We start from the raw sequence: 9,705 nt of genomic DNA, 5'->3' as shown, positions 1-9,705 counted from the left end.
TTGAAGAAGTACCAAAGAGGACTGATGAGGGCAGAGCAGTAGATGTGATCTACATGGACTTCAGTAAGGCGTTCGACAAGGTTCCCCTTGGGAGACTGGTTAGCAAGGTTAGATCGCATGGAATACAGGGAGAACGCACCATTTGGATACAGAACTGGCTCAAAGGTAGAAGACAGAGGGGTGTGGTGGAGGGTTGTTTTTCAGATTGGAGGCCTGTGACCAGTGGAGTGCCACAAAGGTCAATGCTGGGTCCACTATTTTTTGGATGTGAACATAGGTGGTATAGTTAGTAAGTTTACAGATGACACCAAAATTGGAGGTGTAGTGGACAGCGAAGAAGGGTACCTCAGATTACAACAGGATCTTGATCAGATAGGCCAATGGGCTGAGAAGTGGCAGATGGAGTTTAATTTAGATAAATGCAAGGTGCTGCTTTTTGGGAAAGCAAAACTTAGCAGGAGTTGTACACTTAATGGTAAGGTCCTAGGGAGTTTTGCTGAAGAAAGAGATCTTGGAGTGCAGGTTCATAGCTCCTTCAAGTAGAGTTGCAGGTTGACAGGATAGTGAAGAAGGTGTTTGGTATGCTTTCCTTTATTGGTCAGAGCATTGAGTACAAGAGTTGGGAGGAGAAAGTGAGGTCTGCAGACGCTGGAGATCAAAGCTGAAACTTTATTGCTGGAACAGCACAGCAGGTCAGGCAGCATCTAGGGATGCTGAAGAAGGGCATGTGCCCGAAACGTCGAATCTTCTGTTCCCTAGATGCTGCCTGACCTGCTGTGCTGTTCCAGCAATAAAGTTACAAGAGTTGGGAGGTCTTGTTGTGGCTGTACAGGACATTGGTTAGGCCAATTTTGGAATATTATATGCAATTCTAGTCTCCTTCCTATTTGAAGGATGTTGTGAAACTTGAAAGGGTTCAGAAAAGATTTACAAGGATGTTGGAGGATTTGAGCTATAGGGAGAGGCTGAATAGGCTGGGGATGTTTTCCTTGGAATGTCGAAGGCTGAGGGGTGATCTCATTGAGGTTTAAAACATCGTGAAGGGCATGCTTACGACAAATAGACAAAGTCTTTCCCCTTGCAGGGTGAGTCAAGAACTAGGAAGTATAGGTTTAGGGCGAGAGAGGAAAGATATAAAAGAGATCTAAGGAGCAACGTTTTCACACAGAGGGTGGTATGTGTATGGAATGAACTGCCAGAGGAAGTGGTAGAGGCTCGTACAATTACAACATTTAAAAGGTATCTGGATGGGTATATGAACAGGAAGGGTTTAGAGGGATATGGGCCAAGTGCTGGCAAATGGGACTAGGCTAGGTTGGGATATCTGGTCGTCATGGACCCGTTTGACCAAAGGGTCTGTTTCCGTGCTGTACACCTCTATGACTTCATGACTATGACTCTAAAATCCTGGAACCCTATCTAACACTTGACTGGATGTCACTACACCACAAGGACTGCAAGGGAGGAAGTGATGGTTTAATAGTGTAACAGATCAACTATTAATTCAGAGACTCAGGTAAAGTTCTGAGGATCCAGTTTTGAATTCTGTCATGGTGGACCACTTTTGGAATATTGTGTACAATTCTGGTCTCCCTCCTGCAGGAAGGATGTTGTGAAACTTGAAAAGGTTCAGAAAAGATTTACAAGGATGTTGCCAGGGTTGGAGGTTTTGAGCTAGTGGGAGAATCCAGAACTAGAGGGCATAGGTTTGGGGTGAGAGGGGAAACATATAAAAGGAACCGAAGAGGCAACCTTTTCAAGCAAAGGATGGTGCATGTATGGAATGAGCTGCCAGACGAAGTGGTGTGGCTGGTACAATTACAACATTTAAAAGGCATCTGGATGGGTATATGAAAAGGAAGGGTTTAGAGAGAAATGGGCCAACTGCTGGCAAATGGGCTAGATTAATTTAAGATATCTGGTCGGCATGGACAAGGTTGGACCGAAGGATCTGTTTCTGTGCCGTCCATCTTTATGACTCCAAACAAAATAAATCTCCCATTGTCACCTTAGCAAAATCCTGCCATTAACTTTCCTTCATAAAATATAAATACAATCTTATTTCTTATTTTTGCAGTGTACAATTGTACTAAATGTTTCTTATTCTTGTACTATCACTGCAATGGTCGATTTCAGATTGACCCCTGATCCATGCATTTCGAGCTTTGAAGTTAACTAAGTGACTAATGGCACCCACATCTTAGGACATATTGATTAAGGCTTAGCAGTTAGCATTGAAGCTGTTTAGACACCACAATTCTAATTAAATATATCATTTAATTTGTATTCTAATTCTTATATTTGAATACTTTTTTTCAGCTGTCTGTTTGTTGAGTAAATTCTTTCAATATTTATGACATAGAGAACTATGAAGTGTAAGTTCTTATAAACAATCATACAATGCATCTGGACTGTTCTAAAATTAAACAATCACTTTTTTTTTGGTTATGCCAAAATAATATCTGACTTTTTAGTTACAGATATATTTGGCAATTATGAAATGCTGTATCTGAGTTTGTTTGAATAATAAAATTGAATCTTCAGGCACTGGATAAAATACTTTTGGTCCGAAAGATTGCCCTCAGCTCTCACCATAACTTTAACCAAAAGAAAATTTGTTGTTCCCTCAGTATTATATGCACTAAAAGAAGGAAATGCTTATTCTTGTTCAATCAATTCGGGCTAATAACAACATGAGTAAAAACTAATTTTTCATGAGGATTATTCATTTGATTCTATGATTAGGATGAAAATAGTCTTGTACCAGCTAGAAAACATCAAAGTACAAGCGAAGAACTGTGGATATTGGAGATCTGAAATCAAAACAGAAAATGCTGGAGAAACTAAACAAGTCTGCAGCTTCTGTGAAAAAAAATTAATGTTTTGCAGGCGGTATGACCTCTTCAGAATGGAAGTGCACTAGAAAATTATGGTTCTATGCTGTTGATAAGACATGAAAGAGGAACAAATGGTGAAAGTGAGAGCAAAAGATAAAGGGATCACTAATGTTAGTAAAGGAGCAATATAGACCAGAGCAGATATTAATGGAATAAAAACAGAAATTGCTGGAAAAGCTCAGCAGGCCTGGCAGTATCTGTGGAGAGAAATTAAAGTTAACGTTTCGGGTTGAGCGACCCTTCCTCAGAACTGATATTAATGGTTTAAGTGAATAGTAGAAAATAGGTCAGCTGTGCTGACAGCAAATCTGTGCAATGGAGGGCTGGGGGTTGGTAATTAAGATGGAACACAGTGTGTAATTCAGTGTTAAGTCCTGAAGGCTAGAAAGGGCCTAAGCAGAAAATTAAGTGGTGTTCCTTTAGCTTCCATTGGGTTTCGCTGGAGCTCTATAATAACCCAATGACAGATTTTAGTTTGAGAACAAGATGATTTATTTAAATGTCATGGAAATGGAAGATCAGTGTAATCCTTATAAACAAACTAGAGGTGAATCAAAAGGCAGTGCCCCAGTCTGCATTTGGTCTTGCTAATTAAGAGTTACAGCTGCTTCATCTGGAAGCTCTGTTGGGGCCTTTGACAATGAAGAGGTAGGAGGTAAAAGGACCTTTAGCGAATGAACGGGAAGGTACGATGGGGCTGTAAGGAGATGTTAGGAGCGATTGAGGAGTAAACTACATTGTAACAGAGGGAACAATTGTGGAATGTTCACAAAAGAGGGGAGACATGTTTGGTTGTAGCATCCTGCTAGATAGAGATAGTAAAGGTAGAGAATGGTCTTTTAAATGCAGAGGTAGAAACTGAGGACAAGGGGAATCCTATTATTGTTCATGCAGGGAGGGAAGGGATAAGGACAGGAGTGCTGAATATGTGTTAGACACAGTTGAGGGTCCTGTCAGCTGTGGTTTGGGGAAGTCCTTGATAGATAATAAAGGACAACATGTCAAAAACACTCCTACGGAAGGTGGCATTATTGGAACAGAGGCAGAGAATCTGGGAGAATGACACAGTCTTTACATGAAGCAAGGTGAACAACCAATTGAACAAAGAACACTTGAAATTCAATATGCATTTGAGTTGACCCACATGCATATGCACATGTATGTGTATAAACATATATTACAATCCACTGAAGAGATGAGTGAAATAGTTCCCCTGTTTTCCCCTGCACCATTTGACTGTGACAGATTTCGTATTTAAAAAGAATGTAATTGATAATTTAGTTGTAATTATCTAGCTACAAATGGATGGTAAAGAACTAAGCAAAAAGGATTTCTTGAAGTCCAGGAAGAGAGAACAACAGCTAGGCAGACAAAGGAATGGGTAAAGTTCAGTTGGGGAAATCAGAAACTACTAACTGTGACCATTAGTAGCTGAGAATTGAATGGCTGTAGTAGCAGCCCATATGATGCTCTGGTGTGTGAGCATTGGAGTAAGGACGTGGAAGAAGGTGCTTAGGCCCTGAAATTATTTACAACAAAAACAAATTGCTGGAAAATCTCAGCAGGTCTGGCAGTATCTGTGGAGAGAAATCAGAGTTAACATTCTGAAGAACGGTCATTGGACCTGAAACGTTAACTATGATTTCTCTTCACAGATGCTGCCAGACCTGAGATTTTCCAGGAATTTCTGTTTTTGTCTCTCATTTCCAGCATCCACAATTCCAGTTTTTTTAGATTGAATTCAAATTCTACCACTTGCCATGGCAGGATTCAAATCTGGGTGCTGAGAACATTGCAAGGGTCTCCAGTTTAATAGTCTACCGATATTACCACGATGTCATTGCGTCCCCTATTGGTAATGAAGGCATTTATTGCTCATTCCTTGTTGGCCTCGGTATCCTTTTTGTAAAAAAAAAAGGACTGAATGTTTACTACATCATTCTGAGGACAACTGGAATTCAGCATGTTGTGTCAGACTGAAGTCACATGTAGATCAGGAGATGGATATGGATCTCAAGATTATTAGTCCAGTAACATAAGCATTATAATGCCCTTCACTTCCCAACTTTTTATCTTGAGAGGCTTTGTTTATTTTCAACATGATGTTTAGAAATGAATAAAGGAATAAAGAGCAAAGTAATAAAGAACAAATTAAAAACAACTGTTTCCCTTTCTTTATTTTCTAAATGTCCAGTAATCCATTATAATAGATGCTAGTAATTTCCCTTCTACTGACATCAGACTAAAAGACCATTTTCTCCCTTTTTCCTATCCTAAACAGTGAGGTTGCATTTGCAACTTTCCAATCTGTAGGAACCACTATAGAATTTAAGAAGTTTTAATAATGATCACAGTGGATCCACTATCTCTGAAGTCATCTCATTCAACACCCTAGGGTGAAGATGAACGGGTCCCAGGTATTTTGTCAATTTCCCATCCCATTAATTTCTCCAATACTAATTTTACTAATACACCTTTCTTTCCATTCAACAGTCTCACTTAAACCTTTGGATTTTAATTATTTCTAGGAACCTTCATGAGTCTTCCTCTGTGAAGACAGCTCAGAGTTATAGAGATGTACAGTACGGAAACAGACCCTTCGGTCTATGCCAACCAGTTATCCCAACCTAATCTAGTCCCATTTGCCAGTACTTGGCCCATATCCCTCTAAACTCTCCCTATTCATATTCTCATCCAGATGCCTTTTAAATGCTGTTATTGTACCAGCCTTCACCACTGGTAGCTCATTCCATACACCAACCACTGCATGAAAAAGTTGACCCTTAGGTCCCTTTTATATCTCCCCTCTCACCCTAAACCTATGCCCTCGAGTACTGGACTCCCTCACCCCAGGGAAAATACCTTGTCTGTTTATCCTATCCATGCCCCTCATGATTTTATAAACCTCTATTTCGGATGCTCCAGGGAAAACAGCCCCAGCCTATTCAGCCTCTCCCCATAGCTCAAATCCTCCAACCCTGGCAATATGCTTGTAAATCCTTTCTGAACCCTTTCAAGTTTCACAGCATCCTTCCTCTTGGAGGGAGACCACAATTGCACACAATATTCCAAAAGTGTCCTAACCAATGACCTGTACAACCACAACATGACCTCCCAACTCCTATACTCAGTGGTCTGACCAATAAAGGAAAGTATACCAAATGCCTTATTCACTATCCTATACCTGCGATTCTACTATCAAGGAACTATGAGCCTGCACTCCAAGATCTCTTTGTTGAGCAACACTCCCCAGTACTTTACCATTGTATAAGTATACTTTACCAAGTGTATAAGTCCTGCTCTGATTTGCTTTTCCAAAATGCAGACCTCACATTTATCTAAATCAAACTCCATCTGCCACCCCTCAGCACATTGGCCCATCTGATCAAGATCCTGTTGTACTCTGAGATAACCTTCTTCTCTGTCCACTACACCTCCAATTTTGGTGTCATCTGCAAACTTACTAACTATACGTCCTCTGTTCATCTCAAAATCATTTATATAAATGAAGAAAAGTAGTGGACCCAGCACTGATCCTTCTGGCACACCACTGGTCACACATTTGGTTTTGATAATATTTTCCTTTGCATGTATCTGTAAAAGCTTTTACAGTTAATGTTTATGTTTCTTGCTATTTTACAATATTCTCTGTCAATAAATTTGTATTTCATGCTGAACTCTAAAATTCTCCCAATCCTCAGGCTCGATAACTTTTTGGCAATTTTATCAGCCTTCTCTTTTGATCTAAACTATCTTTAAATTTACTTGTTAACCATGATTCTCTTGTCTTTCCTGTTGGATATTTTTGTTATGGAATTAATTGTTTTAAACCAAGCTTAATTCTTTATGTATTAGCCATTGTCTTTGTACCACCAGACCTTTAATTTATATTTCCACTCCATCACAGTTTTTTCTTGATGCTTTCATAATTGCCCGTGTTTGCATTTAAGACCTTGTATTTGATTTTTCATCATTTCTAAATTAAATGGAAAATCTATCATACTATGATCATAATTCCTTATGTTATTTTTTCAACAAGATTATTAATTACACCTTTCTCATTACTTAATACCAGATCTAAGATAGCCTGTGATCTAGTTGGTTGCTCAACATAATTTATTACATCTTCAGTATAATCAAGTGATGCATGGCTAAGTGATGCATAATGTACTCCTACCAATGTTTGTTGGCACTTGCAGTTTCTTAGCTCCACCCAGACTCTACATCCAGTTGTGCAATCTCATCATTTATTATCAGCACTATTCCACTTCTTTTTTCTTCTTGCTGATCTTTCCTGAATATTGAATATCCTTTAATATTCAGTTCCCAATATTGAATATCCTGCAGCCATATCTCCATAGTCACAATTAAATCATTTACTCCTACAAGTGTGCATTTATGGACAATACTTTAATTCTACCTTTTTAACACAATTTTGTAATTTGACCCTGATTGCTCCTAGGATTTGTTTTTGCTACCTTGCATTTTCATTTATATTTCCCACAATCAGCTTTGTTTTTATTCTAATTGAATTTTGTCTCCAGTTCCCATACATCTGATAAGTTCATTTAAATGCTTCCCAACAGCATTATCACATTTTCCTTGGCAGATATTGGTCTCAGTTCTATTAAGGTGTAACCCATCCTTCTGATACAGGTCCAACCTACCCCAGAACCAATCCCAATGCTCCAGAAATCTAAAGCTCTCCATCCTACACCACTTTTTCAGTCATATGTTCATTCACTCAGTCTTCCTATTTCTGTACACACAACCAAATGATTTATATAGTAATTCTCTGTCTCTCACATACATTCCCCAAATCATCAATAATTCTACCAGCAATTTGAATACAGAATCAAAAAGTTTGGAGCTTTGGACACCAAGAATGCTTGTGAAGAAATCATGTGCACCATCTGTACAAGTGTCTCTGATATATTTTACCACAATACTTCCAAATGTTATTTTGGAATTAATTCTGCAACAATAATCACTGCTTATAAGTACGGTTGGTTCTGACATAACGCAATAGTTCATTCCCATGCGACCCTATATTATATGAAAATCACATAATAGCAGTACCATTTAAACTAATGTGGCCAGAATTGAGCTATAGCCAGTACAGGTAGGGAAAGTTTGCATTCTACAAATAATGGTCTAAATTCTTCAATCGCATTATAGACAATTCACGTTGAAGAAACAGACGTTATAGTAGAACTGACTGTAGGGGATAACAAGATCAACTAAATTAACATTACACATTCTCATCTTTACCAATTTTGGGATTATATTTTGAAAATGTAATAATTGCTTGGTATTTTGCTAGGAATTCAACAATACACAATACCACACAAAGTATAAACATTCTATTTGTTTGTTCATGAAATGCAGTTGTGCACACACCATTTGGTCAAATCAATTTGTGAGCAAAGAGTCCAGTTATCATCCTTGTTTCCAGGTTCCGCTATTCTCTTTCCAGTATTACAATTATTTTAGTTAAATAATAAGATTATGGATGTGGCAGCATAGTTGTGTTTTTATTAGTAATTATTGTACAGTTTCTTCTGCAGTTTACAATTTTGTATAAATAATTTTCCACTTAACTGACGTCTGTTATGTTTATTAATCTTTGATCTCCTTGGAGATATCTATAATAATTCTTTAAATTCATCACAAGCATTAACACCCACATATCCTTGTAAGGTTAATATAATTTTAAAAAGTAAAAATACACTCACATTTATGTACATCTTACAAACATTACAAAACGCTTCACATATATAGTGAACTGGTTTGAATATTAGACAAATTAAGCATTCACTTTTGACCACAGAATCACACCAATGTTGTTAGTGCCTTTGCAGTTTCCAGTGCCTTCAGCCATTTATTGACGTCATGTGGAGTCAATGCATTGACTGAAGTCTGACATAATGTGAAGCTGGGAACTGCTGGAAGAGGCCAAGATGGATCATCCATTCAGCACTTCTGGCTGAAGGTTGTGGCAATGCTTCAGCCTTATCTTTTGAACTGATTTTGCTCAGCTGCCCCATTATTAAGAATGATAATTTCTAGAGCCTCCTCCTCCAGTTGTTTCATTGACCACCACTATTCCCAACTGATATGACAGGCCTGCAGAGCTTACATTTGGTCCCTTGGTTGTGAAATTGCTTAGACATGGTTATCACTCACTACTTATGCATTTGTCACATTTGAACCTGCGTTGCACCTCATTTTTAAACACAGCTGGTGCTGTTCTTGTTATGCCTTCACTCATCGGATGAGAGCATTGTTGGCTAGGCCAGCATTTAACACCCATTCAGACAGTGGTCGAGAGTCAACTACATTGCTGTCGGTCCGGAGTCACATATAGGCCGGACCAGGTAAGGATGGCAGTTTCTTTCCCAAAGGACATTAGTGAACCAGATAGGTTTTTCCAAAAATCAACAATGGATTCATGGCCATCATTATATTGTTCATTCCAGATTTTTATTGAATTCAAATTCTACCATCTGCCATGCCAGGAGACGAATCCAGGTTCTAGGAACATTACCAGAATATTTGGATTAACAGTTCAGTGATAATACCATAAGGACATTACCTCCACTTTGTAAGTATGTTCAGGAGTTTTTAAAAAACGCGATTAGAGTCTTAACTGGTAGTGAAGAAGGCAATTGGTATGCTTTCTTTTATTGGTCAGAGTATTGAGTACAGGAGTTGGGAGGTCATGTTGCGGCTGTACAGGACATTGGTTAGGCCACTGTTGGAATATTGCGTGCAATTCTGGTCTCCTTCCTATCGGAAAGATGTTGTG

The 9,705-nt window shown here is 38.6% G+C and overlaps 1 protein-coding gene across 3 annotated transcripts in view; it reads left to right on the top strand.

The window, feature by feature from the left end:
* Positions 1 to 9,705, top strand: part of ucn3l (urocortin 3, like) — a 37,627-nt gene that overhangs the window by 2,308 nt on the left and 25,614 nt on the right. Inside the window, exon 2 of one of the 3 annotated variants that reach the window (XR_006315116.1) lies at positions 9,377 to 9,440. The exons of 1 other annotated variant lie outside the window; for it this stretch is intronic. The gene's annotated coding sequence lies outside the window, so the exon portion shown is untranslated. Of the gene's footprint in view, positions 1 to 9,376; positions 9,502 to 9,705 lie in introns of those variants that run through there. One more of the 3 variants, XM_043714030.1, reaches the window with a different exon arrangement.

The sequence above is a fragment of the Chiloscyllium plagiosum genome, chromosome 23, assembly GCF_004010195.1.
Source record: "Chiloscyllium plagiosum isolate BGI_BamShark_2017 chromosome 23, ASM401019v2, whole genome shotgun sequence".
Classification (NCBI taxonomy): domain Eukaryota; kingdom Metazoa; phylum Chordata; class Chondrichthyes; order Orectolobiformes; family Hemiscylliidae; genus Chiloscyllium; species Chiloscyllium plagiosum.
This window is presented reverse-complemented; position numbering and strand designations above follow the sequence as displayed.